Below are 9,533 nucleotides of genomic sequence, written 5' to 3'. Positions count from 1 at the left end.
TGCGGCTCTTGTGGGTTGTTTAGTCTGCAGTGGTCAGTATCTATCAAAAGTGTTCCAAGGAAAGAAACGGTGGTGAACAAGCGACAGGGTCATGGGCGAACAGGGCTCATTAGCTGCTTTTCCACTGTCGGGTTGAGCTAATAGTTATATAGGAAAGAAATAAAAATGGGCGATCGCAAGCAGTACAAACAGTGTGTTCCTCCCTGCCAAAGATACATCACGGCAGAGGACACACACTCGCTATGTGTTGCTTGTTTGGGAGCGAGGCATGCCCAGTCAGCCTTTGAGGAGGCTGACTGTGTGCATTGTTTGTGGCTTCCTCTCCGCACACTTCGCTCACGGAGGGCTCTTTTTGAGGAAGGAGCCCTCACTAGCGTTCCCCGCGGATCGGGCCCCGCTTCTGCTGAGGCAGAGCGGTGTTTGCATTCGTGGGGATCGCAGATGGATCTGCTATCGAGTTTGGAGATGGGCGAGCCCCTTTCTCCATCCTCCTCTGGCAGATCCTTGCCCCTCTCTGGTGTGGAAGCCCGTTTTGCGGTTTCTTCCCACCAGGAGGAGCACTCGTCCCTCCGTCTTTCTTCCTCTGAGGAGGAGGAAACGGAGATGGTCGAGGAGGCTGGTCCCCCGCCCTCCCAGCCTGTTGAGTACGAGGAGTTAGTGGAGGTGGTCATTCGTGCCGTTGCCAAACTCAATATCAGTTGGCCGGACGTTGTGACTGGGGAGCAGAAAACCGCAACTAAGCTCCCCAAAAACACACCTCCACGCCGAGGCCTGCCATTTTTCCCCGATCTCCACACTGAGGTGTCGAGATCGTGGGTGAAACCATTCTCGGCGCGTGTTCACTCCCCTTCCGCCGCCATCTATTGCAATGTGGTCGGGGCTCGTGAACACGGTTATGGGGCGATGCCGCAGGTGGAACAGACGCTTTCGAGCTATCTGTCCCCTAGCTCGGCATCGTCCCTAAAGGCTTCGGCACTCCCCAGCAAACCGCTCAGAACTACATCTGCGTTGCTGTGGAAAGGGTACTCGGCAGCAGGTCAGGCCGGAGCTTGCTTACACACAATGTCCATCTTGCAAGCTTACCAGGCCGACCTGCTGAAAGAGCTTGATGAAGGCGAGGACGGGGCGGCAGTCGATGTCAGTGAGCTGCGCCGTACTGCCGACCTTGCTCTGCGTGCCACCAAGGAGACCGCCCGTGCCATTGGCAGCCATGGTGGTCGCAGAGAGACATCTCTGGCTGACCCTGTCGGGCATTAAAGATCTGTTAGACGCCCCGCTTGAGCCGTCTGGCCTGTTCAGCGACGCTGTTCCATCCGTCGTCGACAGGTTCAGGCAGGCACGACAGCAGGCGGCAGCGTTCCAGAGATATCTTCCTCGCCGCTCTAGCCCTGGGGCTGCTGGACGGGAGCAGCCCCACCCGAGTACCCACTCCTCGTACCGCGAAGAGCAAAAGCGGAGCGTCGCCACTCGGGCTCCTCCCCAGAGAGAGCGGGGGTCCCGTAGGCGCTCCAAATCGGGGGCTTCTAAGCCGAAGGGTGACCTGAGGGCCGTCCTTCAGGCGAAGAAGTCTTCGATAAAGAAGCTCTGACAATCATGGCTCAGGGCTTCTGAGGGCAGGCCCCCCTGGGGGTATACCATCAGTACCCCAGTGCCCTCGAGAGACCAGGCTGCTAACCCTGCCACCTCCGGTGCTTCAGGGCGCAGTGGTCTCTCGCGAATCCCCCTTTCTGCATCCGCCCGTGCGCGTTGCGGTGCAGAGGGGTTCGCCACCTCAAAATCCATCAGAGATCAGCCTCGAGAGGCTGATTCCCTTAGTAGATCATTTGGCAGCGTGGAAGCTTCTGCCAAATGTATCTCAATGGGTCCTGCAGACTGTAGAAAGAGGTTACAAGATTCAGTTTGGCGCCCCTCCGCCATCTTTTCAAGGGGTTGTCGCCACTGTGGTGGCCCCTCAGCAGGCTCTGATTATGGAACAAGAGGTAGAAACCCTCTTGAGGAAGGAGGCCATCGAGGTGGTCCCTCCTCATCTTATGGAGTGCGGGTTCTACAGCCGCTACTTCACAGTTCCCAAGAAGGATGGAGGGGTCTGCTCAATCGCGCAGTGCTGAGACTCCGATTCAGAATGCTTACTGTCAAGCAGGTCGTGTCTCAAATCAAGTCAGAGGACTGGTTTGTCACGATAGATCTCAAGGATAGCTTATTTTCATATCTCCATCCTTCCACAACACAGGAAGTTCCTCAGGTTCGCTTTTGGGGGCAAAGCTTACCAATACAGGGTTCTTCCTTTCGGTCTGGCACTCTCACCCCGAACTTTCACCAAGTGTGTGGATGCTGCGCTGGCTCCTCTGCGACTCCAGGGCATCCGCATACTAAACTACAAAGACGACTGGCTTATACTGGCTCAGTCCAGAGAAATGGCAGTTCGACATCGAGATGTCGTTCTTGCCCATATGAAAGTTCTGGGGTTAAGACTAAATTCCAAGAAAAGTGTTCTTTCTCCATCTCAGAGAACCACTTATCTAGGAGTAGTTTGGGATTCGATCACGATGCGGGCTCACATGACTCCCGCTCGGATAGCGTCGATTCTCAACGCAGTCAAGAGAGTCAAGATAGGCCGATCACTCACTGTAAAGCAGTTTCAAGTTCTGCTAGGTCTCATGGCAGCTGCGTCCAACGTGATTCCTTTTGGCCTGCTGTACATGAGACCTTTACAGTGGTGGCTCAGGACCAAGGGGTTTTCCCCGAGGGGCAACCCACTCCACATGATCAAGGTCACGCGGCGCTGCCTTCGTGCCTTAGATATGTGGAGGAAACCTCGGTTCCTGTCTCAAAGTCCGATGTTGGGGGCTCCTTGTCGTCGTGTTACACTTACGACAGACTCCTCCCTCATCGGATGGGGAGCGGTCATGAGTGGCTGCTCAGCCCAGGGTCTGTGGAGCGGATGCCATCTTACGTGGCACATCAATTGCCTGGAAATGCAGGCCATGTTTCTTGCTTTGAAACACTTCCTCCCAGACCTGAGAGATCACCATGTGTTGGTTCGCACCGTCAACACAGCGGTGGTCGCTTACATCAACCACCAAGGAGGTCTGCGGTCGTGCCCCTTGAACAAGCTGGCACACCACATCCTTGTGTGGTCCCAGGGGAAATTCCTCTCGTTAAGAGCAGTTTATATACCTGGACATCTCAATGTGGGAGCAGACGTCCTGTCGAGGCAGGGGCTGAGGCCCGGGGAATGGAGACTCCACCCCGAGGTGGTGGAAGTCATATGGAGCAAATTTGGAAGAGCCCAAGTAGACCTTTTTGCGAGCCAGGAGACCACTCAATGTCCCCTTTGGTTCTCTCTCAGTCATCCAACTCCCCTGGGACTGGATGCTATGGTACAGATGTGGCCGAGGCTTCGTCTGTACACCTTTCCCCCGATCGCTCTGCTCCCGGGAGTTCTGGAGAGAGTGCGCCAGGATGGAATTTGCCTTTTGCTAGTGGCTCCGTGCTGGCCAGGTCGAGTGTGGTTCTCAGACCTGATTTCTCTCCTAGACGGCCCTCCATGGGAAATTCCCGTCAGGAGAAATCTCCTCTCACAGGCAGGAGGTGCGATCCTGCACCCCCGCCCGGAGTTGTGGAAGTTATGGGTGTGGCCCCTGAGGGGGCACATCTCCTAGCTTCCGGTCTCTCAACCGAGGTTGTTGAGACCATCCTCCAATCCAGAGCTCCCTCTACGAGGAAACTGTACACCGGGAAGTGGAATATGTTTGTCCTTTGGTGTAATCAGCACCAGATTGACCCAGTTCACTGCCCAGTAAGTTCAGTGCTGGACTTTTTGCAAGCCCGCCTTACGGCCGGTAACGCACACTCTACGCTGAAGGGCTTCGTGGCGGCCATAGATGCCTTCCATGCTCCCTTTGGTGCTACCTCCCTCGGGAGACTTCCCCTGGTGTCACGTTTCCTCCGCGGTGCGTTGAGGCTGAGGCTCCCGCGTCCCCACGTGGGACCTGGCTGTGGTACTTCAGGCTCTGTGTAATCCACCTTTCGAGCCTATTGAGGAAATCTCGGACAGACTCTTGTCCTTCAAAACAGCCTTTGTTTTGGCTATCTCCTCTCTAAAGAGAGTCGGTGACTTACAGGCCCTTTCTGTGGCCACTTCTTACTTAGACTTTGCCCCCGGGCTAGTCAAAGCTTTCTTGCACCCTAAATCGGGTTACGTACCCAAGGTGCCCTCAGTAGTACCACGGCCCGTAGTGCTCCAGGCCTTTTGTCCTCCTCCTTTCAAGGAACCGGGACAACAGTGCGAGCACTGGACACATACGTCCACAGAGCTGCCCTGTGGAGGAAGACAGACCAATTATTTGTGTGTTTCGGTCCCCATAACAGAGGTCTTCCAGCTTCTAAGCAGACACTAAGTCGGTGGATTTTGGATGCCATTACCATTTCCTATGAGTCCTCTGGTCTTCCCTCCCCGATGGAAGCCAAGGCTCACTCTACCCGCAAAGTTGCGGCGTCCAAGGCTTTCCTGGCAGGGGTGTCCCTGCAGGATATTTGTAACGCTGCGGGATGGTCCACGCCACTTACTTTCATGAGGTTCTATGAGTTAGACCTCCCACATACTCCGGGCTCTCACGCCCTCAGTTCTGATGCTCCCACCTCTAGTGGGACTTTCTAACCTAACGAGTGGGCTGAGGCCGCTCGTTTTATCCGGGCTACTTTCGCCCTTCTTATAAGACGGCTGAGGCCGCACTTTCCTGCTTGAATAGCAGCAATCACTCTGGGCTACTTTCCCCTTCCACGAGTTGGCTGAGGCCACTCGTTGCACTCGGGCTACTTTCGCCCCTTTTATAAGACGGCTGAGGCCGCACTTTCCTGCTTGAATAGCAGCAATCACTTTGGGCTACTTTCGCCCTTCCACGAGTGGGCTGAGGCCACTCGTTTCACTCGGGCTACTTTTGCCCTTATTCTTTCCTCCTGCTTCACACAGAGCAGGGATTTGGAATTCTGGCGGCGTGGGTATATCGTTCCCAAAGCGTTCCGACGCAGCTCGACGTTCCCGAAGGGGAACGCCTCGGGTTTCGTATGAAACCCTAGTTCCTCGAGGGAACGAGACGCTGCGTCACCTACCACAATTCCGGCATCCCTGCAGCGCTCCTGGTGGCAGAAGCTGCTGGCTGCATTCACCGCATGTGCTTTATAGCTTCCTGGTTCCTGACGTCACCCCGTCCGTGACGTCACACGCGCTTTCCTATTGGACGGATTATACACGTGATCAGAGCGTGGTCACGCTGGGGGCGTTCCCAAAGCGTTCCGACGCAGCGTCTTGTTCCCTCGAGGAACAAGGCGTTTTACAATAATAAGTGATGTATTTAGCATGTTTACTATGGTAATGGCTAGCGTGCAGTATTTTGCATCGCTTATAAATATTTAACTGCCTTATAGGTATCCTATGCCACATTGTATCTCAAACAGAAGTTATTTCATACACTCGCTGCTGTCTGAAAGTGAGTTTTCAGCTAAAATTATTTTAACAGTTTTTAATGTTGGTGTTATAGCTGTTAACTATATGAAATGATCCGCAGCGCTGATGCTCTTCAAACGCAGAGAAAGAGCTGGCCTGATTTGGCCCAAGATTTTTGACGGGGCCAAAAAAAAACAGACGTTGGCCCCAAGGAAGCCCTGACGAAGCACGATCAAGTCCCAGAAGTGACAGTGGAAACGCGTCTGGCCCTGGCACGCACTAGAACATCCGCTTTTGTGGTCCGATCCAACAGACAAGCTACTGTAGCTCAAATTGCTCAAGAAATTAATGCGGTTTCTGATGGAAAGGTGTCAGAATACACAGTGCATTGCAGTTTTTTGCACATAGGGCTGCATAGCCGCAGACCAGTGCTGCCACCTGTTCACCATCGAAAGTGCCAGCAGTGGGCACGTAAGCATTAGAAATGGACAACGGAGCAATGGAAGAAGGTGGTCTGATCTGATGAATCACATTTTCTTTTACATCACGTGGATGGCCTGGAATGTTTGCGTCACTTGGCTAGGGAACACATGGCACCAGGATGCACTATGGAAAGAAGGCAAGCCAGTGGAGGCAGTGTGATGCTTTGGGCAAGGTTCTGCTGGGAGACCTTGGGTCCTGCCATCAATGTGGATGTTACTTTGACACGTACCACCTACCCCTAAGCACTGTTCCAGACCATGTACACTCTTTCATGGAAATGGTATTCTTTGGTGGCTGTGGCCTGTGCCCTGCCACAAAGCAAAAATGGTTCAGGAATAGTTGGAACACAATAATGAGTTTGAGGTGTTGACTTGGCCTCCAAATTCCCCAGATCTCAGTCCAATCAAGCATCTGTGGGATTTTCTGAACAAACAAATCCGATCCATGGAGGTCCCACCTCGCAACTTACAGGGCTTAAAGGATCTGCTGCTAACATATTGGTGCCAGATATCACATCACACCTTCAGGGGTCTAGTGGAGTCCATGGCTCGACAAGTCAGGGCTGTTTTGCCAGCAAAAGGAGAACCAACACAATATAGGAACGTGGTCATAATGTTATGTCTGATTGGTGTAAATAGCACAGTATAATACCAAATCAGTTAAACAGTCCTCAGTGTGCTAGCAAGCCCTTACTGCTGTTGGGTACTGAGATACAATCCTCAGAGCCATTGTTAAATGGGAATGTACCAGGGACTGTACCAGTGGAATAAATCTAAACAATGTAACTAGTGTTACCAATAACCTACGAAATTAAAAAGTTATATGATTTATTATGATTAAAAATAGTTCAGGATAAAATATTTAGCCTAGATAATAATAAGTAAAACAATAACGTGACACTGAAAAACAATAATTCAACACTTTAATTAACATTTAATTACACTTATGAGTTGTATTTAATAAATCTTTAATAGATCCACAGTTTCATATCACCCGTGTCTGTTAAGGGTTCAGTAAAGGACAATTAATTTCATTTCAATTAAATTAAATTCGATTTTTAATCAAATCATGACCCCAATAATAGATTTAAATGAAACTGTGAGATTCCAAAAGATTCCCACCCATAATCAACAATTTATCATGATGATTTGGAGGAGGATGCTATCCTGAATGAATAAAGAAACAGATGAATTCTGAACTTCTTCATGACTTATTCACCATCCAGCCCACTATCAACACACACTGACAGCAGTTCCTGGTAGACACAGATTCTGCTGCATATTAACCAGCTGCATATTTATTACATGCAAAAAAAATATTATCTTTGAAGTTTCTATAGATGAATATAGGAACAGACTAGACACAGGAGAGGCTGAATTTGAATACCTTAAAATAGTGGGTAAGGTGATTTTGTGGAATACAAAGGAAGAAGTTTACCGGTAGCATTTTTTCATGCAGTTACAACGAATGGTGGTGAAGCTTTTAAGCTTTAACAAGTATGCAAAAGCACTGTAAAGTAATCCAGGCAACTTGTGCTCCGTATTTCAAGACTTTGAAAGCAGTATCAAAGATTTGTGTGCAGAACAAACTAAAATCGTGAATAAATCATTCATACCAGTTTTGTGAATCAAAAGCATCCCAAAAGCATTGAAACTTTGAGCATTAAAAAAATGGGGGGAAACATGTCAGTGACCTGCTGCCAGGCATGAAAACTGGCCATATATTACAAGGCAAAACATATTTCACTGCTTGACTGGTAAATGTCCCAAAAGTACAGTCTACACTTTATCAATCTGCACTTATCAATACTGACACAAACCTTGTTACTCAGTATCAGTATTCCCAGTGCACTGAAAAGAGTGAAATGACTTTGTATTTTATTTAAAGTGCACTTTTATATTGTTCTAGTCAAAAATCATAGTTTCTGGTTAAAACCTTTTGTTTAAATAGCATTTTTACTTGACATCAGAGTGCCGATGTGCACAAAAAGAAACTTATGTAACCATATTACGCAAGAGTAAAAGACGGCTTTGCATTTTTAGGTGAACTATTCGTTTTAGATTTCATGCAGTACATCTCAGATGTTTCTCTCATTACTCATTTTCTGGATCATAATCTCATCTATTATGATAATTTAAGTTGCACCCATTATACACACCTCTCTACGCAGTAACTTCTCATACAGACTATGTGATTCAGCATAAACCTATTAAACTGACACCACCAGACAAGAACAAGCACTTGTATTGAATCAAGCTGAAATGTTGTCTTCTGTGGAGCTGCTCCACATCTGAATCACATCTTGCAACATCGACACTTTTATTGAACTGAGCTGAATCAACATTGATCTGACTAAAGCTGAATAATGATATTACTGACTTTTATGAAATTCACAAATTCATACTGTTATTGATTTCAACTGAACCAACAGTTAAAGGAGTAGTTCACTTTCAGAACAACAATTTATAGATAATGTACTCACTCCCTTGTCATCCAAGATGTTCATGTCTTTCTTTCTTCAGTCATAAAGAAATTTTTTTTTTGAGGAAAACATTTTAGGATTTTTCTCCATATAGTGGACTTCTATGGTGCCCCTGAGTTTGAACTTCCAAAATGCAGTTTAAATGCAGCTTTAAAGGGTTCTAAATGATTCCAGCCAAGGAAGAAGGGTCTTATCTAGCGAAACGATTGGTTATTTTCTAAAAATATTTACAATTTATTAGGGCTGTCAAAATTAACGCGTTAATAGCGCGTTAACGCAAATGAATTTTAACGGCACTAATTTTATTAACGCACGATTAACGCAGCGCGCATTTTCTGTTTGACCCACTACCTAGCAGCCCATAGTTAAAGAAATGAATGCACAGTGCTGCCAACCTAGCGAAAAGTGTCTAGCAACAATACATAAACACATAATTGGACAAACCTAATATAGTTTCTGAGGCTCTTCGGTTTTGCTGAACGTGCGTGAGGTCTCCCAATGCGCGCGCACCTCCCTCTCTTTATATCTGCGTCTGCTCTGTTCAGTGAGCGGCAGTGGAGCAGCGCTTTCAGTTTAAACTGATGTTATGTTCATTCCAGTGCTTGAAGTGGGCCGGTACGCAGGTACTTCTGTATTTTATCCTTTTGCGTACACCGGCACTTCTGGCATATTTAAATAAATGCAAAAGGAGTCGGGCTACGTTAGGATTGGTGCTGTGGTGTTGATGCGTAAAGCCACATACGAGTATGCACGCGAAAACGGCGTATTAAATGCACGTCAAACACATGCATAATTGCATATCATATGCACGCCAAAGTTAATTTCAGCTTGTTAATAGCACGCCAAATAGAAACAGAAAGTCGTGCTAGTGCGCATTTGCATGAGACCAGGCTCTCCAATCAGTACATTATAACCAAAACAATACATTAAAACATAAAAGAAGCAGGTTTTTGGGATCAAATAACTTTAAATGACTAAACTCCTAAAAAGTCAAAGGATCCTGAAGGCATTCAAACAGGAAGTTAAAAACAACGATAATAATGCAGGGAATAGTGACTTATGTCCAGATGCCGGTAAGTGATTCTTTTCAGTGATTGAATAATGATCATAATTTAGGATTTT

Source organism: Garra rufa, chromosome 6 (assembly GCF_049309525.1).
Source record: "Garra rufa chromosome 6, GarRuf1.0, whole genome shotgun sequence".
Lineage (NCBI taxonomy): Eukaryota > Metazoa > Chordata > Actinopteri > Cypriniformes > Cyprinidae > Garra > Garra rufa.
The sequence above is the reverse complement of the archived record's forward strand: the minus strand, read 5'-3'. Positions refer to the sequence as shown.